Genomic DNA, 24,241 nt, shown 5'->3' with positions numbered 1-24,241 from the left:
TTGGGCTGGATTCTGTGTTTGTCACAACAATGACTGGTTTCACCCACCCCTCACCTCCCCCATCTTCAAGGTAAAATTGTCCCTGTATGATGTGTCACCAGAGCTGAGAGAGACTCCTAGTATCATACCTGTTACTAAAACAGAAAAACAGAAAGTCTGGGGACAAAATACTTATTAATCACAGGAAATTGGGTAATAATGCTAAAGAAAAGTTAAATGTCTGACCTCATCTATATGTCATGCAGGTTACATGTAACATATGTTCTATACTATCAGTATATCTTTTATGTTTGTATATACTATATGAGACGTTATACTGCACTGGGCACTAACCTGAGCCAAAATACACAGAATGAGGAAATCTACCACTTCAGCTGCCTGTAAAAAAAAAAAAAAAAAAAAAAAAAAAACATTCTCTGAGAAACATTTACCTTCCATGATAGTATATATAATGGAAACTGCTTAAAGGGGTACTCCGGGCCGGGGGTTATTTTTGAGGATCACAGGGGAGGGGGTGGAAATTGAAGTCGGAGGTCACTTACCTTCCCTGTTCCAGCGCTGGTGCCCGGATCACTTCCTGGTTAGAGCTGCCGCATAATACGTGATGTCTCAAGGCAGCTCTGCCAATCAGCGGCCGTAGCGGGGTCTGGGCACCGGCGCTGGAACGGGGGAGGTAAGTGACCTCCGGCTTCAATTTCCACTCCTCCCCGTCGATCCTCAAACACCCCCCCCCCCCCGGCCTGGAGTACCCCTTTAAATCGAAGGAGAAATCACTACTTAAAACCAACTTTAAAGTTATCTTACCGACCTAACTGCTTTTCTAGATAGGAGGGCAGCAGAAAAGTTGCATATACCTGTACTTATCAGAGGGGGTCAAATTGAAAGCTACACAGTCTTAAGGTCCTATTAGACAATTGTTTTTTAAAATTTCCACTGATTAACGATAAATGATTGCAAACAAGAGCTTTTGGGAGCAACCTGAAATCATTCACCATAATACACAAAACGATAGTGATTAGTTATGATCGCAATTACAATCATTGGAATATTGAACAGTCGTAATTACAAATAAATATTAATGTGTACACAAAAGATTTGTGAACGATTAACGATTGATTTTATGGTCGGCTCAAAAGCTGCGACCAACGATATACAAATACATTTTTTTCATTAGTCGTTTGATCGTTTGTTACATACACGTGAAAAGATTATTACTTAAATTCTAACCATATAGTGATTTTTCGCACAATAATCTTTCCGTGTAATAGGGCCCCTTAGAGGGCTTTTGCTGAAGCTGTTTATTTAATACAATCATACCAGAAAACATGGAATTGCTTTGATAAGTCTCCTCCATTGTTCACATGGAGCCGCATTTTTTCTTAAACTACCAGCATCTAGGCAGGGTATAGTCTTCAACATACATGAGAGCTACAATAGGGACTTACCATCACCTGACGAAAGTCAGGGGAGGCCCCTAAGCAAACAATTTTGTGGGGGCCCCTGCCCAGTCACTGTATCATTTTATATACACACTCATTGTTCCCTGCTGTCTAAGGGTACTATTACACCAAGCAATTTTCCGACGACTAACGATTAACGATAAACGATCTAAACGACCGCTAAGGCAAACGACCCGAAATCGTTCGCCTAAGTACACGAAACGATGATCGTTATTTATGATCGTTCTTGCGGTTGTTTAGTCGTCGCTATTGCGTACGTTTCAGCTGTGAATTCTTATTCCACCGAACGATGTGCGAACGATGAGCGAATGATCAAACGATAAAAATAGGTCCGGATCCTATTAAACGATCAACGATTTCTCATTGGTCGTTTAATCGTTGCCTGCTATTACACGAAATGATTATTGTTCAAATCCGAACGATTTAACGATTTTTCGAACGATAATCGTTCCGTGTAATACCACCCTAAGTTTAGCATGTTGGATTTTAATATCCCATTTTCTTTGATCTGCTGAGAGATAAGCGGAGCCAGATATCAGCCGCTTATCACCCTGTTGCAATAATAATGCATGCTCATCCCCTGCAGATCTGATTTACAGGTAGATAGAGATTAGAGCTCTGCCCTTAGTGATAAAAGCTGCCTAATAGTAATAATGTTGGAGGTACACTGTAAAAGTTTTCAGGCTCACTGGAAGGAACTAAGCAAATGTTCACACAGCAATGTGGCGAACAGCAATGTGGCGCTGATGCACGTTTATTTTTTTATATCAAAAGCTATGCAGTATCACTTTGAAAAAACCCAAGACTCTTAAAGGGGTTGTCCAAGATTGGAAAAAATACAACAATTGGTTTGCAAAAACAGCACAACACCCCTGTCCCCAGATTGTGTGTTCTATTGCATTTTAGCTATAGTCACTAAGCTGCCAAACCACACCCAATGGCTATGTTCACACTTGGTTTAACAGCATCCGTTGCATAACAACGGATGGTGTTAAACTGCCGGCCGCTGGGCTGCATTTAGGACCTTCCTGCAGCCGATACCTCTGTATCGCCTGCAGGAACGTTCTTTTTTTAACATTGACTTGTGGGCACCGTGGGGTGTGCCTGCAAATCAATTAGTCATTTAATAATGGCAAATCGACATTAAAATAACAATGTGTGAACACAGCGGGCGGCATTGCATTGACTTCAATGCAATGCCGCCCCTGCAGTAAAGAACCGACGCAGATTCCATTGCAATCAGTGTCCATTCTTTACTTGAAAAGAACGTAGAGGGAACATAGCAAAACTGAGGACAAGAGTGGTGCTGCTTCTGGAAGCCTGGAGAACCCCTGTAACTTCTACGGGAGTTGAGGAACTGTACAAAATGTGACACTACTGTACTTCTTTCCAAGTGTTTATGCCCTGAAACTTCCATTAAAATCAGTAAAAGTTTCAGGGCTGGCCCCTGACACTGACACGGCTCAGAGAATGCTGCAATATCCCCTATCCTCGGGCTACAGTGACCCTAGTATTGCATGCTAGTATAAAAGTTTGCCAGATTTAAAGAAGTGAAAAAGTTGGTAAAGGGCACTCACCATAAAAAAATTCATGTCTTCATAGGAGTACTAAAGCTGGACGAGCATGGCAGAGATGCCAGGGCTTCCCAATTAGCGCTGCCCGCTCTCCGCCATGCTTGTCCTGCATTTGTACTCCTATAAAGTTTTTTAAGAAGATTTAATAAAGACAAAAATATGAATTTTTAATGGTGAGTGCCCTCTCCAAACTTTTTTACTTTTTTGTATTTGAAGATGTATCTACTAATTTGGTAGAAGTGAGCACCCTGTAAATTTATATGCAAACCCATACCTCACCTTATTTGTGGGATTCTAGACACATGATTTTATGAGTGCCAGTTGCGGTTCTTTCTTCTTGATAAAAGTTTGCCCACTATGTGGTAACCAGTGTGGTTGCATGTGATGGCATTGCCCAGTAGTTGTTCTGCAAAAGAAAATCCCTGTAAGTCATGTGTGGCTATGATAGCTATGTGACATTTACATTTTGTGGGAATAGGACTGAAAAATAATGAGTCTCATTTACAGTTGAGGAATAGTGACCTTTTAAAATAAGGCAGTGAAGGTTATGTCTAGCCAAAGCCTTGCGCCATTTATTATAGTTTACATCTCTGTCCCTGTGGATCATGTAAACAGGGCCACACCTTAAAGGGGTTTTCAAGTGTTCTTATATATCCTTTTTAGGCTATGTTCACACTTTGTATGAGACCAACCATTCCGTGACCCAGCCGGTTTTAGAAAAGATCATCCCAGCCAGTACAGCAGTACCGTCCGAATGATCTATAGCACCATCTGTGCGCGCCCGCATCCGAATTCCCTGAGGCTCATGTGGAGCCGCACGCTCCATTGTGTGAACTAACAGGGTTTTCTGTGTCCGCTATTCAATAAATAGCGGCCCCACAAAAGTGACATTTCAGTTTCTTGTGGTGCCGCTAGGGATCCCGGCCGGAGTGCATACTATGTGTGTACACTCCGGCCGGGATTCCCTCAGCACAACGTAAGTTCCGTACTAATCACAGCCATTGCAACAACGGTCATGATAAGTACGGACCTTACGTTGTGTGAACATAGCCTCATAGTGTTTTATACATACAATTAGGGAGTTTTGTTTTAATAGAGGTGGTTTCCAGTTCAGTTTCCTCATCTGTTACAAAAATCATCTTCCTCTGGAGACAACCCATGTATTTGAATAGACACTGCCGCAGAGAAATTACACACTTACTTCCAAGTTTACAAATTACACCTGATTGCTGTGGATCACAGGAAGGAAAAACTTTGTGATCAGCCTATTGTTAAAAAACCTTTGTAACATGAAGTTATTGATTGAAGCAGAAATCCCCTTTAACCCATGTATAAAACTGTTCATTGGTTTCTGCACCATTAAAGGGGTTGTCCGGGATAATTTGATAATAATGGATCCTTCCAGGGCTGCGGAGGATGTGTCAGTAATGTATACTTTCCTGTCCCTGCTCCCCCGCAGCTGCCGGATCTCAAACCGCCCGCTGTTATGCTGCTCCCTCTGGAAATGGCTGGTTAGCATAGATCCTATACTGTCTATACTGACTGGCAATTATCAATTCTTCATGGACAACCTCTTTAAGCAAAACATAGCATAGTAAAAGCCACACAATGCAGTGCCACACCAGGCTCTTGCTGAGAAGGGAGTGAAAAACATGTGAAAACACCAAATTGTATGTTGTGTAAACAGCGATAATATTTTCATAATCACTAAAAGCAATCTCATAGGTTGTGTCTGAATCCAGCCCTATTTTAGTTTTTAGAGTAAAATAAATATGTAAGGCACATTTAAGAGGGATTTCAGTACTAGGGGAAAATTTCCCCAAAAATTTAGCAGATGCAGTTAAAACATTGGATTGTATGTTCAGTGCCCTAACTACTGATCTCCAGGCTTGTTTGCGTACAATGTGTCCATGGCTGAGCAATATGTACATAGGGATCTGTGAATGTATTCCTTGTTCATGAATTTCCTGCATGTAAATAAACCTTCCCCTATTGCACCCAATGTTAAATGTTAAAAGCTTGGATACAAAGTCTGCAGTAGCATCGCTAAGCCTGAGCATTAGAAAGGTTTTAGCATTTTGTCTGGCAGTATTTCACCCACCTCTCATTATGGTAGCTTACATGTATACCAGGACATGGGGAGTCAGGGGGCAACTCTTTAGCCACCTGAAGAATAGGGTGGCAGGTCATTGCAAGTACAGAACATATATTTTATTATTTATTTATTTTTACTGCATAAAGAAATCCTTCAGTATATTTATTTTTATAATGGGAGTCAATGGGGGTGTATGTCTATACCCCCAAGTGTTTTCGGACATACACTTGGAACACAGCACGAGCATATAGATAGGGATTGGGTCTGTTACTTCACATCCTTATTTAACCCCTTATTGACCCCCTTGACTTGTCATAGTGACAATGCAGTGCAACCTCTATTATCATTTCAAAGCACTAAGAAACCATTGACATGCAGTAATTTCTGTACCTGATGCTTCCTTTTAGAACCTGGAATTGTTGCCCACATCTAACCCTATTTACATAAGTATTGCTCACTGGACTGTAAAGTTACCGGAAAACTCAGTGATGGTTACCTTTAAGACAAAGACATCATGAGGAAACTGATTGAAACGTAAACTCCATCCTTTCTCTGTGTTGTGTGCTATTGAATGCAATGTACTGCTTCCTATAAGCAGCTACACCAGGCTGTATTGTTCTAAGGTTGCAGATGGTCTATCCGGCATCCCTGAGAGAGTCTACCCCAGTTCTATAGAAAGCAGATTGACAAATAAGATAATGATGTCGTTTGGGAGTGATCGCTGGCTGCTGACAGAATGAGAGTTATTTTCGTAAGGCATAAATGTGAGGACTATTTGTTCTAAGAAGGAGCAGCCACTCCCTACACTCACTGTGCTTTCATTTACTGTATCTGTCTTTAATGCGGTCATGTGGTCCACCTTATCGCTGGTTCCCCTGCACATGTTGCATCACATTATTATACATGAGCGATAACTATCTGAAGTTATATTTATAACATAGAGAAAACTGGATATGAAAGGTTGGTTCACATAGTAAAGTGAGAAGAAGCATGGATGGCCCTTGGATCATCTACGGCTCTATTCACACAAGATTTGTGTCAGAAGATGTAAATCTAATGCCATGGTGACCATGATACCCCCATGTCTGACATTGGACTGGACAGAGATCCAGAAAAGCAAAGCTGCAGTACCAGGCACAGCCACTACACAAAGTACAGTGCTCTGCCTGGTAAACAATGTAGGGGATGCAGCACTCGCTGGCAGGGGCGGATTAACTTTACCATAGGCCCCGGGCTGTTTACCAATCCTGGGCCTCCTACCCTACTGTAACTATGGCAACACTAGTGTGGTGCTCATAGTACAGGATACATAATGTCATGATGCCCTAATTTGTGAAAAATTTTAGTAAAAAAGCAGCAATTGTTTGCAAATCATGGCAGAATTGTAGCCAGGAGACAGTACACCTCTGTCTTCTTGGGTGGCCATGGGCCCCCCAGGAGCTCTGGGCCCCGGGCTACCTATTATAATCCGTTATTGCTCGCTGGAGCACTGTGGCCCCTTGAGTAAGCAAATTGGTGGAGGTGCCAGGAGTCAGATCCCCACCAATCTAAAGCTGATAGTCAAGAAGATACATGGCATAGAGGCAGACCATGACTCTTACTTGGTCTCATCCCCATAATACTAGGTGATTACAAGCCTAAATTCCCTGATTATCAGCAATGAGCATTGCTAGAAATGCTCATTCGTCCCATAATTGGCTTATCTAAAAGTGTCAGCATTCACACATGGAGAAGAAAAAACACCTGCTCCTCGGCTAATCGCAGGCCCTATAAAACATCTAAATCGGGTATGTGCAGCTGATAGCAATAATTTTAGTTGTGCCATGTAAAGGTACTGCAAACAAGCGTCGTTCTTGCTGATCGGTGCTCGTTTGTGGCTGCAGAAGGATGAAAATCTTTACATGTAAAATCACCTTAAAGTGTACCCGTTATAACTTTCACCATCTAAACCAACAGTAGATGTGATATAAAGCAAGTATTTATTATAAAATTTAAATTCATTATTATTATTTTTTTTAGTCATCATGGAGAACACAGAACTTCCTGTTTTCAGAATTTTTTTTTCTCAAAGAATCAGAAAACAGGAAGTCCTGTGTTTCCCAGGCCATCTGACAACTCACTGAAAAGGCAGTTATGTGATTGATGGACACAGTGAGCCGTGACTCTCTGTACTGGCTGGAATTTCTGTGTTTAGTCTGGTTTTTTTCATCCAGCACAAGTCAGAAAATCTGCCTTCAGGTGATTGGACCTGGATTTCTGGTAAGTTCAGCTTTGTTTTACACCATGATAACAACAAGAAAAATAACAAATGTATATTGCAAATTTGCTTCATATCGCATCTACTGTTGATTTAGATTTTGAAAGTTATAATGACAGAAACACATTAAAGGGAATCTGTCAGCTCCTGGGCACTACCTGAGGTGCTGACAGTGTGCTGTAGCTGGCAGCCCCCAGTGAGCATGGTGCATTTTTGGTAATTTTCTGTGCAGCGGATTATGTACAATCTTATGTCTACTGCACTAAAGAGTCACAGAGCAGTTGTTCGTGCCACACTCTGGCATGCATCCACCTCTCTCTTCATGAATAATCAATGCTGCCCGGCCTCATGCTCACTCAGCTGTCAGATTGCAGATCAGAAACACTCAGGTAAAATTTAATCTCTTCTCCCTAATGTGTTGCAGCTGTGGTCTAATGGCAACTCATCTGTCTAGAGACCTGCCAGCAGTTCATTCTCTGGTTAGAATTAGAGATGAGTGAACTTTTCAAAAGTTCGTTCCGACCAGACTTGTGGATTATTTTGAAAAAATGGTTGGTTCGACCGAATTTCGGATTTCATAGTTTAAAGCATCTATATGATACGGGGGTAGTGTATTTGGTTGAATTTAGGGCTCTTCATGTCAGTAACATTGTTATCTTTTCAATATCTCAAAGTAATTTTTTTTTTAGACTTCAATATTCACCATTACAGGGTCTATGCAGGAAAAAGGTCACAAATGCAGTGAAGGAGCAGCAGTAGTCATTGGAGGCCAGTGGAGGTCCAGCAATAGTCATTTGAGGCCAGTACAGGAGCAGCAGTAGTCAACATGGAGGGCAGGCAGGATCAGCAGTAGCCAACATGGAGGACAGGCAGGAGCAGCAGTAGTCAACATGGAGGCAAGGCAGGAGCATAGCACTTTTTTTATTGTTTTATGCTACACACATGCACCAGGTATATTTGTCTCTCAGGATAACACATATGTGATAGACACTATCACAAGGGTCCAACTATAGGACAAGTCTATTTGTATATTACTTTTTTTAGAGTTTTATGCTAAACACATGCACCAGGTATATTTTCTCTCAGAATAACACGTCGCCCTCTCTATATTTCTCTCTCAATCACTAGATCTTTCTCCTCTCCGCTTTCCTAATCTTTTGGTCTTTGTTTTTATACAATTGCTTCTCAGTAGTCTGTACAGCAGCACCAGCAGCGTTTTGTCAATGACGAGCTGTGTGCACTGCTAACAGTATGCTTCCTCTCTCTCTCTCTCTCTCTCTCTCTCTCTCTCTGCAGACTGCATCGTGCGGTCATGTGACCGCTCCTCATAAAGCAATACAGATGTCACACATGGGGTGGGCTAGTGCAAGATCCCTGCTGATTGGATGTGTTCCGGGAATCATGGGAAATCGCTTTTCCCGCCCGGAACACTTCCTGCTTTCTAAAATGGCGGCTGTGCCATTTTAGAAAGCAAGAAAAAAAAAATCAGAGCGGATTTAAAAAAATCCGAATCCGATCGGACTCTGACTTTTGGAAAAATCTGAATCGGATCCCATACAGGCCAAACCAGTTTGCTCATCTCTAGTTAGAATCCCCTGATAGAAATTAAGTAGATGTCTTTTTTTTCCTCATTATTGTATAATTTTTAAGGCTATGTTCACACACAGTATTTTTGCTCAGTATTTTGGTCAGTATTTTGCAACCAAAACCAGGAGTGGATTGAGAACACAGAAAGGCTATGTTCTCACACTGTTGAAATTGAGTGGATGGCCGTCATTTAATGGCAAATATTGGACGTTGTTTTAAAATAACATTAATTATTTGCTATTAAATGGCAGCCATCCACTCAATTTAAACAGTGTGAGAACATAGCCTTTCTGTGTTTTCAATCCACTTCTGGTATTGGTTGCAAAATACTGAGCAAAAATACTGTGTGTGAACATAGCCTTAAAAATGATACAATAATTAGAAAAAAAAGACATTTAATTTCCATCAGGGGATTCAAACCAGAGAATGAACTGCTGGCAGGTCTCTAGACAGGTGAGTTACCCCTAGACCACAGCTCCAACACATTAGGGAGAAGAGATTCAATTTTACCTGTGTGTTTCTGATCTGCAATCTGACAGCTGAGTGAGCATGGGGCCGGGCGGCATTGATTATTCATGAAGAGGGAGGAGGATGCATGCCACAGTGTGGCACAAACAACTGCTCTGTGACTCTTTAGTGCAGTAGGAGACATTAGATTGTGCTTAATCCGCTGCACGGAAAATTACCAAAAATGCACCATGCTCACTGGGGGACTGCCAGCTACAGCACACTGTCAACACCTCAGGTAGGGCCCAGGAGCTGACAGATTCCCTTTAAGGTGGGCATACACCTTCAATAACTGACAAATGAACGATCATTCAGCCATTGGTTCTCTCTCTCATCAGGCTCCATCATCCGCATACACACGATGGTTCAGCACTGCTGAGCAATTCTCTTTCTCTGTAGGAAATGGTAAGCCATAGCCAGAGATCTCTGGCTGCAGTTTATCTCTCCCAGAACAAAGCGGGCCAGGCAATGATTTTTCCATAACACCCACTCCTATCTTCACAGACAACATCTGTCACTGGTCGGTCGAGAGAGCCCTTTATACCGGCAAAAGTTTAAGGTGTAAGGGGACCTTAAGGGTGGAAAAACCTTGTCATCACAGTGAGGGGCCCATTTTGATCTACATATCCTATATTAACATTAAAGTATTGGAAAACCCCTTTATGGAAGAAGAATGGTTGGCTAACCTCAATTCTGTGCCTCAATTTAGTTTAGTTTAGTGCCAACTCAGTAGCAGTCTGGGAATAGCCTATTGCCTGTTGTTAGGCTTTTACTTGGGCAAGTTGGAGCTCCTTAAAGTTTTCACTATTCAGTCCAGTTTGTCAAAGCCTCTTTGTGTGCCACTCTACCTATTTCCATGTCTACGGCTGTCACCCGAGTACCCAACTTTCATCCAGCTCTCGGGAAAAAGTCTAAAACAAAAGCATTACAGTTTTTCACTATGTCACACATATACACAGGAAAAAGGAATCTCTAAGCATACTGTACAATGGACATAACACACAAACATGGTTTGAATATAAACTGTTGAAATGTAGGTGTATACAGTACATACTGTATATGTGTAAGAGTATATACAGTGTATATTTGTCACCTATCATGTTATATTTTAGTGATGGGGAGGAATTGGGTTTAGTTTAGACGAGAGGGGCAATCTGAATCCTCTCCCTATGACCCACTGCATTTGTTATTTCCTTTCTCCCACAAAGCAGTGAAGGAGAACAGAGCTCTCCCAGCAGGAGTTCCAGCCTTGCCCTGGTTAGCAAAACTTAGAATTTCAATTACAGCTTTGAACTTATAATGGCCAATGAAAGGTTACATTGGTGGAATACTACTAATGCCATTTACAACATTAACCCCTTAGTGACATGGCCTATTTTGTCCTTCAGGACGCTGCAATTATTTTTTATTTATGTCTGCCTTCCATATATATATTTATTTATTTTTAGCTGATACTACTTTTTCACAATCTGTACACACAGTATTTCCATTAGTCTTTTTTCAACCAAAACCAGGAGTGGGTTAAAAACACAGAAACTGTGCAAATCTTTCCATTATACTTTTGCCCTGTCAATTTCACTCCTGATTTTGGCTACAAATACTGACACAAATACTGACCAAAATGTGTGAACATAGCCTCAAATCAGTTGTGGTTTGGTATACAAACAAAAATTATCTGATTTAAAAACTGAATTATAAGCGCTCAATAACTTTGACACATTCAAAACATATGTAGATATAGGCTATTTGGCATATGCACACGGGTAGTTTCCTTTTAATGTTTTATAGGCATGTTTGTATGTGTGCATACATGATAAAGTCTATGCTGCTTTTTGGTGAACTTACACTACTAATGTATTAGGAAGATGCAAAAAAAAAAAAAAAAAAAAATACCAGTTACAGTTACATAACAGTAATACTATAAGAAGTTTTCAGATTACTCTTTAGGGATGTCAAAGGAATTCAGTATTTTCCTTCTTGTAAGGGAGCGACTTGTTTGTTTATCACAGTTTTCATTTTTGACTTGACTCCAGAACTATAAAGCTTGAAGCCTGATCATAGGCTGGAGACAAAGGAAAAAAAGAAAGTCAATATTATCTTCTGCTTTGTCACAGTGATAAGGGCCACATAAAACCCTTTGTCACGAAAGGCTCATACTCTGGTATCTCTTTGCACTAGTTTTTATACTACTGATATAGTGTTCTGGAAAAGCACTACTGCTATTCTCATGTGTCGGCAAAGTGAATCCGAATCCGGGCAGAGGGTGGTCGTGATGGGTTCGGACTAGCAGGGGCTCACTATTATTAGTGACGTGGTTACACCTACAAGTCTGGAATGTCGGTTGGGGTTGAAATTGAGAGGGTTGGAGTTAAAGGGTTTATATATACTGTACTTGGGAAACAGGGCAGCTCTTCTGGCCAATGAAAATATATCCTTGGCATCAGTCTACTGTTTTCTGCATTGGTGTCTTAAGCCATGTTCACATAACAATTGCGTAATGCCAAAATAGGATGTCAATGTATACAACAATGGACAAGCATGGGCCCTAGTGGCTTCAGTAGCACAAACAAAGTCATCTAAAAACTGAACATTTCTTGAATGTATACATGAACATATACTCAAAGAACGTAGACTCAAAAGTAGGGATGGTCCGAACCTGCCGGACAGGAGATGACAGATTTACTTTAAGGGGCAGACCCTGGGAACTCATGTACAAAGATAAGTTAAAGAATATCTGTAGTGATGTCACAACAGCTTATACGATTGCATGTAGTTGTTTAAGGGTATTGCTAAAATATAAGGTTGTCAAGGACACAGTCACATAATGTTTTAACGGTTTATTTGTATTTAGATATTTTACAGCTTTTACCAAAGGTCACATGTGTTGTTTTATACTTATGAGGTGTTTATGTGGCCCCTGTTGCTATTGTGTGTCGTATATGCAAGAGAACTCTTATATTACCTAATGCCAGACATGGATAGAATGTAGCTGAATCATAGAAACAAGGGAATATCACAGAACTGGACTGTATCTTTTTAATAGAAAAATGTCTATAGATAGAAGCTTCGGCCCTCGCTCGTAGTGTATTGTCAGTTTTACTCCGAACACATGGTCACAGATGCAAACAACTCAAGGCAACCATTGTTTCATGCTTGTAAGTGCTTCCTCTCAGCCATTTTTCCATGTATCTGCATGAACAGATGAACTCAAATACTTTTAATAAAAAGTAGTTTCATATTGGAGTAAACCTAAGTGTCCTATTAGACAACCAGATGGCGGCCCGATCAATACTGTAAACGAGCGCCGATCTGCTACATTGGCACTCGATTACTGGGCCTGTTACACAGACAGATAATTGTTTAATAAGGGTTGCATGGACATCATTAGCTATGTCTGTGCATCTCATGCCCAAACAATTTACATTACCTGTCCACGTTCCTGGCCTTCTTCTTTTCCCTGCTTCCTCCCCGATCCCGCGCGCTGCAGGTTCAGAGTGGCCTGTCTGAGCTGAATCACTGACCAATCACAGCCAATCACTGACCGTGACCGTGCAGCCAGTGATTGGCTGAGCAGCCTGTCGCTCAGACAGACCGCTCTGAAGCCACAGCACGCGGGACCAGGGAAGAAGCAGAGAACAGGAGAAGGCCAGGAACGTGGACAGGTTGTGTAAACTATTTGTTGAATTGTCTGCTATCGGCCATGCATCGCTATTACACTGTAGCGATGAGCGGTCAGTGTCCGATGATCAGGCAAATCATGTAATAGCACCCTAAAGGTCCCCATACACTTTATACTTTTGTCAGCCTAACTTAGATGTTTATCTAAGATGTATGGGGCGCTGCTGAATGACTACAATAGATAATATATAGTTGGTGATAGGGGGTTGGATGTGATGGAAAATCACGGTCTGACCCCTCTGTTTTGGGAGAGATAATTTGCAGCCAGAGCCCTCTGGCTGCGGCTTACCCCTCCCCACAATGACACAGGAATTCTCGGCTGTGCAGAACTTTGCTGTGTGTGGAGAGGATGGGTGGCAGACGAGAGATATAACTGATGGCCAGACGATCGTTTGGCCATCAGTTTTTGGAGGTGTATGGCCACCTTATAATGTAACCCCCTCATAGACATTACTGCACATCCACAAGGTAAGCCATAATTGCTTCTGTCACTCCCATAGACAGGAAAGTGCATGTCTAGTCAGTGTACTCCTGGATACACCTAGGATTCTCGACTATGCAGCATTATCCTGTGGATGTTTCTTGTTATATGCAATGCCATTGGTATATGCTATAGTAATATAATAAGCTAATATAGCCATAATTTTCAGCAAGAAAAAAAAGTGTGAGCAGGTGAAAAAAACAACCATTTTCTTCAAAAACGGGTTGTAAATAATGAACATGTTAATATTTTTACGTCCATACTCTGTTACAGCCTTTTTTCTCCACTGTATGTGTACTGATGGTCAATTTTCCATAGACTCCAATGGAGTATATTATTACATGGAAAATATGGATGCATCTTTCACTCAAAATTACAGTTGTACAGTTTGATTTTATTTTACTGTGTGTGAACATAGCCCAAGGGAACAACTGTACCCTATTACCAATTGTCTAACAAATATAAGAATGATTCCATTATAATGGAAGTTTTCTGGGCTGTAAAGTCACTCAATATGGAAGGCTTACAGAAATATCCACATCACTGTGTTAACCTCCTATTTTTGAGATTGGTGAGGCTCTTAAAGGTTGTTCCCCTAGCAAATGGACATCTAGAAGTCTGGTGGATTATAAAATGTCACAGCCGGCAAAGGGGGAAATTGTTTACAAGTACTAACTTACCTCTTCCTAAGCCTGGGGTAAGAGGGGGGACAGACCACGGGACCCCCACCAGAAGGCATTTTCCCCCGAGTTGTGGGGCGTCCCGTCTGAGCCACTGGCTGAGCGGTCAGTCTATCAGCCAGGTTGTGATGTGGAGCTACGGAGATCCTGGGGTCCCGATGCCGGTCCGCGGCTCGCCACGGGGAGAAGTAAGATAGTACACAGTATGACAGTATCTGTTCATAAAAAAGTTTCTAGTGTAATTCCTATAGACTACACTATGGCAATAATAGAGTTAATTTTATATGAAAACCTCAGAAGATTGTGAAATTATCTCTTCAGGGTGGAGCCCTGGCATTGTTTTCTAGTTGGCACTCTGATGCCCACAAAGCAATGGCATTGTCAGTGATCAGCATGCACCCTGCATACGTGACCCTTGTCCACGTACTTTACAGATACTAAAGGATATTACAGAATCTAATTCTTTAATATATTTTTATAAAGCACCCTATGCATGATTTCCTCATCACCCTATCCTTAATGCTACAAAACTTTAACAAATCATAGTGTACAGTATTTTACTGTTTTGTGAACAGTGTCTGAATCTACCAAGATTTCCTGTGTGGAAAGGTCAGCACAATTTGTTATTTAGCCTCCAATAAGAGTCAATTATCACCCTCCAATAGTAGGTAGGTGCAGTATATATTCTATTATACAGTATATCTCCTATTGTGTTTTTGGACCAAAACTGGGATCGGATCCAAAAAAGCTATAATGTTTTTATTTATACTGCTCTTCCCTTTTGGATCCAATTTTAGTCTTGGCAAATCCAGCCAAAGTCTACAACATTAAACATACATGTGCACCCAATATATCCGGACAGCACAAACACAAGGTCATTTGTGAAAATATTGTAATAAGAAATTATATATTTATCTCCACAAAGACATTTGCAAACATTTCTTTTCTAGGGGATATGGAAGATTATTGTTTCTTTTAGCCCTATGCACTCTAACAGGCCTCCACTAATGGGCCACCTTGCTTGTCAATCACCCTGCAGAGCGCTCTCGACAGGACAAAGAACCATGACTAGTCACAATCTAGATGACTAGTTCACGGCTCCCCTCCTGCCACACTCATAAGATTAAAAAGCATTTTATCTGCCATGAAGCCTATGGAGCCCAGAACCCCCGACACCAAAGGAGACCCCGCTGCGAGGTCTGTGCAGCTGTTATGGGAGCCCATTTAGCACAAATGTGCTGATTGGTTCACTTAAAGCTAGGTTCAAATTCAGTAAAATAAAAGCTAAATGTGACTGAAATTTTAAAGTGAAAATAACACAATTGAGCGATGAGCGATGAGAGATGAGCGAACCTCGAGCATGCTTGAGTCCATCCGAACCCGATCGTTCAGCATTTGATTAGCGGTGGCTGCTGAAGTTGGATAAAGCTATAAGGTTGTCTGGAAAAGATGGATACAGCCAATGACTATATCCATGTTTTCTACATAGCCTTAGGGCTTTATCCAACTTCAGCAGCCACCACTAAAAAAATGCCGAACGATCAGGTTTGGATGGACTCGAGCATGCTCTAGGTTCGCTCATCTCTAAATAGTACACAGGCAGAACAATGGTTGTGCCAATCAAGTAGATCAGATCTTGATCAGTGCGGCCATTGAAAGGCGGCCATCCATTTAGTTTTAACTGTGTGTGAACATAGCCTTTCAGTGTTTTCAATCCACTCCTGTTTTGGTTGCAAAACACTGACCAAAAATAATGTGTGGTAACATAACCTTACAGAACATTAAAGCAAATCTGTACCCACAAGCTGTCCCCCTTAACCACTTGTACCTTCGGATAGCTGCTTTTAATCCAAGATCTGTCCTGTGGTCCGTTCGGCAGGTGATGCAGTTATTGTCCTAAAAAATAACTTTTAAACTTGCAGCCCTGTGTCAAACGGCCGTGGCCTAGAGTGACTATGCATTAGGCTGGAATAAACTCTCTGTCCCTCCACCCCCCCCCCCCCCTCCCCTTCTCATCATTAGGAATGCTCCAGGCAGATTTTCTCCTATTCATCAGCTGTGAGAACACGGCACATGGGCTGGATCATTAGGGCACCTGTGCAGTGTTCACTGCAGAGGAATGGGAAATATCCTGCCAGTGGCATTCCTAATTATGAAGAGGGTGGGGAGGAGGGACGGAGGGGTCTCCCTCACCTTCCAAATCACAGCAGATCCAATTCAGGCTGGGGCTTGCATCAGAGGACAAAACTGTGGAGGTAATCTTTTCATTGCTGTAACCAGACACAAGACAATATTGGCTGAATTGTTCCATGTAATAGGGCCCTTAGCTATAGTATCTTCAGGAACCAAGTCTGAAGCCCACTCCTGTCTCGTGTCTGGTTAAGGAAGTCGTTTCTTCCCTTTCCTATTAGATTGGCTGCTTTATTCTACTTTCCCATAGTTTATATACCGTGATTCTCCGAAAATAAGATGATGCCTTATATTTTTTTCCCAAAAAAACAGGCACTATGTCTTATTTTCGGGGGATGTTTTATTTTTCTCCCCTCGGCTGGGGTGGGGGCCCAGAGGAGAGAAATAAGACAGCCTCCCCGGAATACTCACCAAGAGCGGTGGGTTCAGGCACATAGCAGGTCAGCGGCAGGTCCGGCGTGCAGCGGCCCAGTGTGGGGGGGGGTCAGCAGCGGGTACAGCAAGCATCGGTTCAGCGGCAGGTCTAGGGTGCATCGGGACTTGCGGAGGATGTGGGGGCCATGGACCAGGCTGCCTGTGGCGCCAGTTTCGGAGGTCCACGAGGGGATTAGGTGATACTGGGGTGTCGTGGGGGGTGGCAGCGCAAAGCCTTACTTTGGGGGGGGGCACCTTACTTTTGGGGGGTGCCCTAGTGTAGAGTATGGGGTGCCTTACTTCCGGGGGATGCCTTACTTTAGGTTTGAGGGTAGAGTAGGTGGGTGTCTTATTTTAGGACGGCGTCTTTTTTTTGGGGGAAAACTGTATTCTGTGGTACTGTTCAGATATTGCAGTCAAATCTATGACTCTTTCCCCCCTCACCAAAAATATCATAGGAAACTATTTAACCAGAATATTTCTGAGCTCTGGGAGCAAACCTTAGAAATCCAACTAAAAATACAAACTGCTACAAAACAAAAACTATGCTGTAAAAGAAACAATGGCAGCGTACTTGTTCAGGCACTGTTCAGCAGATAACACATACAACGAAACAAAAAAGAAATACTCGCCTGTCTGGGTTCTAACTAAACATATAAAGGTTTCCTCACCTATACACACACACGCAAATAAAGCACAGCGTCTAGACATCAGGCTTTCTACGCCAGGCTGATATAGCTTTCTTGTCCATCTGATCTAGTCTATGCCGTGTTAAGAAATTTCAAAGACATTCAGTATATATATATATATATATATAGTTTTTTAGCATGCTGCTGATGTTTTTCTTTTTTTTTTTTTTACACTTGTGCTGCAGCCATAAATAACATTCCATTATTTTGGAGGTGCTGACCATTTTGTGTTTTGTACTGGGGAGTGGCTGCCCCTTTTGGCCATGTGCTCCTTAACACCGTCTGCCTCTTAAAATGTGGTTTTATTCAGTTTTTTCTTTTCTTTTTAATTTTCTTTTTATATAAGCAACAAACCAAAAGAGTCATGAGAATGATACAGTTTCAGGACAATGCAGCGCCCTTCACAAATATACTTATCACAGAGTTTGGACCATAAGTGCCAGTTCACATAGAGTAAAACTGGTGGAATTCCGCAATGGAACTCTCCACCACGGAATCCAGCCAGCCGTGTTATGCAGGCAGTCTATGGAAAGGCTTGCGCGCCTCCTCTTGTCAACTCTAACGAGCGGAGAGGCACAGAGAGCGGAATTCTGCCAGTTTTACTCCATGTGAACTGGCCCTAACATCTGTCAAGGTACCTTAAACACGAAACCTAACCCCCCTTGTTAGGTCAAGTAGACACACAGCACCTTTCATAACATGAAATGCTTTTATAAGAGTTAAAGGGAGCCAATCAGCACTGTGTGCTGATAAAGCTCCAAGCTGCGCTACAAAGATGTCCTAACCATCTCCCCTACCATATATGCTGTTTCATCCCTGTAACTTGACAACTGACTTTTGTACATCAGTTTGCATCAGTCAGCATCCTTTTTTCTATCAGTTTATTTTTCTTCTTTGGTTTCTTGCTGCTTCTGCGCATGCTCAGTGCAAAAACGGATGAAAACAAACAGATGTGAACGGAAATACCTTCCGTTTTAGATCCGTCCTCATTGACTACAATGTGAAAAAAAAAACGAAGTGCACTTTCCGTTCGTGATCCGTTTTTTTAAACGTAAAGAAAAATACTGCAAACACAATTTTTTCCTCTTTTCAAAAAAACTAATCTTTGAACGGATTGCATGCAAACGGAGCACAATTAGGGCAAACGGAGCAAACTAATATATCATAGGAATCTATGGGGATTTTAACAGATCCGCCAGTTTCCGTTTTGCTTACTCCAAAACGAAAAAGGTAGACGGAATGGTGCCGGATGGTCAAACGCTGATGTGAACGTAGCCTAACAGTGTCAGCAGTTTGGAACATGAATTACAGCAGACAGAATATTGTGAAAGGAAGGGCACGGAGCGGGGGCGCAGACCTAGCGGAGGCCCAGCATGACTAGGTTAGCTGGGAGTGTAGTTTAAGGGGTTAAGTGGGGCAGTAAGGGGTTAAGTGTGAGCCAGTTGGGAGAGGGTGAGGGGTTTGAGGAGAAAAGTGCGGGAGTTGCTAGGTGAGTCACTTACCAACGGCCGCGGTGTTATAAGAAGAGGAGGAAGTGGTGGAGCTACAGTTCTTGCTGGACCCGATTCAGCCCGCCCGCCCTATTACAGGCTTTTGGTGTTCGGGTGTGGGCTTTGGTTGCTTTCCTTTTGTCATGGCAGCCTGCGGTAGGGAGGTCTTGCAGGGCACGTTAATGTAGTAATTCGGATGGGGACCCATAAGAGGGATGATACTCCCCGCTTGTTTTGGTGGATTGTGGAAAAAAAAGTGGTGCAGTGCCAGGTGATAGATTTGTCAGCCGCTGAGTCGGTGCGGTGCGGCTGGGGGGATAGCCAGTAATACTGGTACTGCTGCAGGGTGCTCTGCCAGACCTCCCTAGACATAATGGGTTAACTGAATGTTATTATTGTTATTATTGTTATTTATTTAATGTTTGTTAATTTTTGGAAGCACTTTTAATAAAGAGGCTGTTATGGCCAATTTTTCCAACGTTAAAAGAAGGTGTCCTCAGTTTCATGGGTTAAAGGGGGGAGGGGGTTTGTGGAGTAAGGGTGAGGTGGGGGGTAGTGTTCGATAGGGGATAGACGAAGGGACTCAGCAATACCTTGAGTCAAGAAAGCTGGATACTGCACACATTTAGAGTTTTGCCTTTAAGGCCAATCTGGGGCCATCTTGAGTAAAAGGGTGCACTACCTGTTCAAGGTTTTAATAATATAGTTTTGCAGTCTATATTTGCATGAATTAACGTTATTTTTATGCTGTTGTTTTCCTTTTTACATACTGTGCAGTTGATTGCTGATGTATTTTTCCTTTATTTTATATTTTACTGATGTTTCCATATTTTGTTATTGCGCCAGCTCTCCTCAGAGAGACAAATAGTTAACTGTATGCTTTATCTGTGTTGTTGTGAGAATAGGGGAAGGGTGGGAGACAAGTTGGGAGATGTCCATGCAGCCAAAATTATGCATCTGTGTATAAGGGTGTCACGCAATCTTTCAGAGAAGTGTTATACTGATATTTAGTTGTATTTTGATGCCATGGTGGGATCCATAACCCTAGTGTCATCCTGCAATGTCAGAAAGACATGCAACCCTACTAAGAGGTATGCCATCTTTGAATGTAATAAAAAAATGCTCTATATAACTTGAGTGACAACAACCCACATGACCACAGATACAGTTTTGTCTGCATACTCTTAGGTTACAAACCCACACACCGTATACACAGCAGATACGCAGCAAAAACGCAGCAGATTTGAAGCAGATTTGGTGGTGCAGATTTGATGCTGTGTTCAGTTATTTAGATCTAATCTGCTGCGTATTTGTTGCGTATTTGTTGCGTATTTGCTGCGTATTTGCTGCGTATCGCAGCAGTAAATAAGCTGCGTATACGGTGTGTGGGTTTGTACCCTTAAGCAGTAAGTTTAACAGGACATAAAGATGCAGTCATATTAATTCCAAAGTAGATGAAGATGGGCGACAGTACTGGCAAACTACTGTATACTCTATGGAGTGCATGCTGTTCTCTACATTCCATCCACTTATTTAAGCACTGTTCTGTTCCAAGTGCTGGAGCTTAACCATTAACTTTACTACATTTGGGACACTGATAAGAGATCTGGGTTAGAGAATGCATTGTGCAGCCAAAAACCTGGGTTACAATGTTATTTGTATAAATCTACAAAATATAGCTCTCTGTTTCTATATAGATTTTATATTCGGTTATGTCGTACTATGTATCTTCAGGTGTAATAGATGTCCCAGTTGCTGTCCACCCTCTTTTCTCGGATCACACAACTTGTTAATACATCAACTACATAGGCAAAAGGGTGGAAACTTGATCCACTTTGGATTAAAAAAAAAAATAGATGAGGTCAGGAGCATAAAATGGACACTGACCTTTCACACAACCTGTGCTCATCTGACAGTAGAAGTGCTCACAAGCTTATTTATTGTCTTCAACGCTTAGCTTTCTTACCCTGTGAAAATAGAGGTCACCTTTCCATTGAGTTTGCTGTTCACTGCCTGTTGTAAAGCTCAGTCTATCTCTAATAACAGAAACACCAAAACAGAATGCAGGAAGTCTGTCAGCAAACCGTTCTTACTTATGATTTTCAGTAGGGAGGGGGACATTTCAGTTTTCCCTTCAGGGAGCAGAAAAGCTAGAATCAGCCCTGAACACATCGTTATGTCATCTCATATTTATGATCTTTTTGCCATGATGTAAGAGAGATCTGGATTTATCTGACCAGGCAATGTTTCCACTGCTCCCTTGAGGTTGATGATGTAGGTGGAGATAGAGATCAGGCCTGATAGAAAATCACTGCCCAACCTCTATGTTCTCAGAGAGATAAGCCACTGCCAGAGCTGTCTGGCTGCAGCTTACTACTCCCCTACCCATAGAAAATATGTGCTGGGGTAGAAAGGGAGTGTGGCCAAATGTTGGCCAACAGTTATTAAAGGTGTATAGCCACCTTAAGTCAGTAGTTTTATCACTTAAAGAGAAGCAAATGCCCCTACAGGCTGGACAGATGATGATGTGCATTGATAAGTTACATGATGCTTTGAATAACCAAGAAAGTCATACAGCATATGTCTATAATAACCTTTACTTTCAAACCATAGTAGAGAAAATAAAAAGTGCCTGAATTAAGTTACCATTATCAGTAGTAGGGCATGCCAATCAGATAATGATGAAGCAAATGCTAATTTGATTATCCGTTTTGCATAACTCCCTGGTGTGGTTCCCGTTTTATATGTCTAAGAAAATAAATAGCATTTTTTTGTGATCTTTTCTGGGGGAAAAAAAAGTGTATTGTGAAGTAGGGTACTGTAGCAAAACAAAAATCTATCTAGGGGAGGAGTAGCTCTACCAAGAGAATAACTACGCTTTGTAACATCTCATCTTGGAGTGTTAACAGTTAAATTGACTCAAGGATCAAAGTGATTCGGCTTTTATTGGGAGTAAACAATTGGGAAATTCACTGTAGGCACACTTTAAAAATACTTTCCTTAAGCTCAGATTCTAGTCCTAATGCATAACATGTGATGGAAGTTCAGAGGGCTTCTTGATATAATTGGATATACCAAATATATACCTATAACTTTTAAATATTTAAAAAGATTTGAAAGGAAAAGGGGAATCCATTAAGTCTATTAACTTTAAAGTGGTGAAATACTTAAAGTATAATATAATCACCGACGTACATGGACCACTTTAGGACAATTTAAAATATAACCTTTATTAATGCTATAAAAACAAGGTCCATACAACATGTACACCCAAAAGACACCCGTTGGTGCACTTATATACAGTGTAGTATCCTCAAGAGCACTAGCAACATAGGAAAAACGAATAACTGTATAAACACAACAGGGATAATGGTCAAGGCTGTCACAAAGTGCAATAGTAGATACTATGGTAGAGGGGGGGGGGGGGTTGTGCGCCCTCCACTTACCCTGGATAGCCTCTTACCCTGCCTTTTGGGGTGCCATCTCCTTAGCAGGGTGGCCCGTAAGTGTAAGTGCTGTAAGTGCTCAGGGGAAAAAACAACAAACAAAGAGACAGAGAGCAAAAACAGTGCAAAAAATGTGACAACTAACAATCACCAAAACGTAAAATTGCAGCAGCACAATAGATACAGGAATAACTCAGAGTGTATATAAAATATACAACACTCGTTTCAACGCGTTTCTACCGTCCCAATATCTGACGGTTTCATCAGGGAACAAACCTAGCACTCCAAAATGGATGTGCCCTAAAGTATTAGCTGCTGAAAAGATCTCCTCTCAATACAATGGACCTCTATTAGTTAGATATGATGATACATGATAGAAAATGTTACTTGTGGTATATATTGTAGAGGGGGGCATAAATTGTAGCGCTGCCAGCTGTACCTGTACTGGTACCAATACCCATAGCCCATTTACAGAGATAGTCTTATAGGGCTGGAACATACATATAAAGCCTGTTACTTAGCTTGAGATGCACTGAATCAGGAGTAGATGGTGGCCCCCTCACAAGGTCCCAGATGGTTCCATGATCCCCTCACGATGAAATGGAGATGTTCTCCAATTTATTAATCTGTCCCTTGTGAGATGGTACTGTTGGTATTGGTCTTGGTATACAGGATTTGGTCTGTAACACTATGGTGGTGATATGTACTGTCATAATATTTCCTTCTTGGATACAAGTCAACTGCAGCATTCCAAAATCTTGCTGGTGCCGTTATTTGATGAAAATAGGATTTTTATATTGGTGTCAGTGGGGTCAAAGAGGTGAAGCCTAGGCCTGTAATGCCTCTGTGCTTCCTTCCCACCTTTCTGCATTTCAGTAATATTTCTGGGCTGGCCACTTTAGCTGTGCAAATCTTGTGCATGCACCATTGCTAGTGAGGCAGCTCATCGCTCTAGAGTCCCATGCCAGAGCATCTGCGCACTGTAGGGGCTGGGGGGATCGATCAGTATAAAACCAGACTTAAGATGGCACAAACCATAAACATAGGATAATTGAAACTTGTTATTTTAACTGGCACATATTTCATTAGATCCTGTTTTTAGTGTGTTTGGCACAACTGCACATTCATACGGAGGAGGTAGGGGAGGCCACCACATCCTTGGTGCAATTTATCCTGTGGTGAATATCAAGAATGCATAGATGGTTTCGACATCAATCATTACTGTTCTTTCTCAAGAATGAGCTGGCAGCTGCCCACATGATAAAACAAGTGTTTTTTTTAATTTAAAGGGTTGTCCCAAATATTCCATATACATTTATAGGCTATGTTCACACAACACATGTTTTACATAAATCATGGCCGATGTTGCAATTTGCAACAACCGCAGTGATTTATGCAAAACATATGTTGCATTTGAATGAATAGAATCCTGGCCGGAGTGTATACACATAGAATACGCTCCGGCCATGATTCCATCTGGCCGCACAAAAAACTGACATGTCAGTTTTCTGCGGCCGCTATTCATTGAATATCGATCGCAGAGAACCTGTCTGTACACACAATGGAGAGTGTGGCTCAAGCCGCACTCTCCATTGTGTGCAGCGGTAAATTCAGGTCCGCCTGCATCCGAATTCAGCAGAAATGAAGATCATCCGGACGGTACTGCAGTACCGGCCAGAATGATCTTCAGTAA

The 24,241-nt window shown here is 41.8% G+C and overlaps 1 long non-coding RNA gene across 2 annotated transcripts; it reads right to left on the bottom strand.

Moving 5' to 3' along the window:
* Window positions 1-64: 64 nt before the first annotated feature.
* Window positions 65-5,842, bottom strand: LOC138767654 (uncharacterized). 2 transcript variants are annotated; one of them, XR_011358826.1, is made up of 4 exons: window positions 5,626-5,842; window positions 3,314-3,440; window positions 334-378; window positions 71-134 (listed from the first exon to the last, which is right to left on the bottom strand). It is a non-coding gene; the product is annotated as an uncharacterized lncRNA (long non-coding RNA). The 2 variants fall into 2 exon arrangements; XR_011358825.1 differs by having other exon boundaries at window positions 65-378.
* Window positions 5,843-24,241: the final 18,399 nt, after the last annotated feature.

Source organism: Dendropsophus ebraccatus, chromosome 11 (genome assembly GCF_027789765.1).
Source record: "Dendropsophus ebraccatus isolate aDenEbr1 chromosome 11, aDenEbr1.pat, whole genome shotgun sequence".
Classification (NCBI taxonomy): Eukaryota; Metazoa; Chordata; class Amphibia; order Anura; family Hylidae; genus Dendropsophus; species Dendropsophus ebraccatus.
The sequence above is the reverse complement of the archived record's forward strand: the minus strand, read 5'-3'. Positions and strand labels throughout refer to the sequence as shown.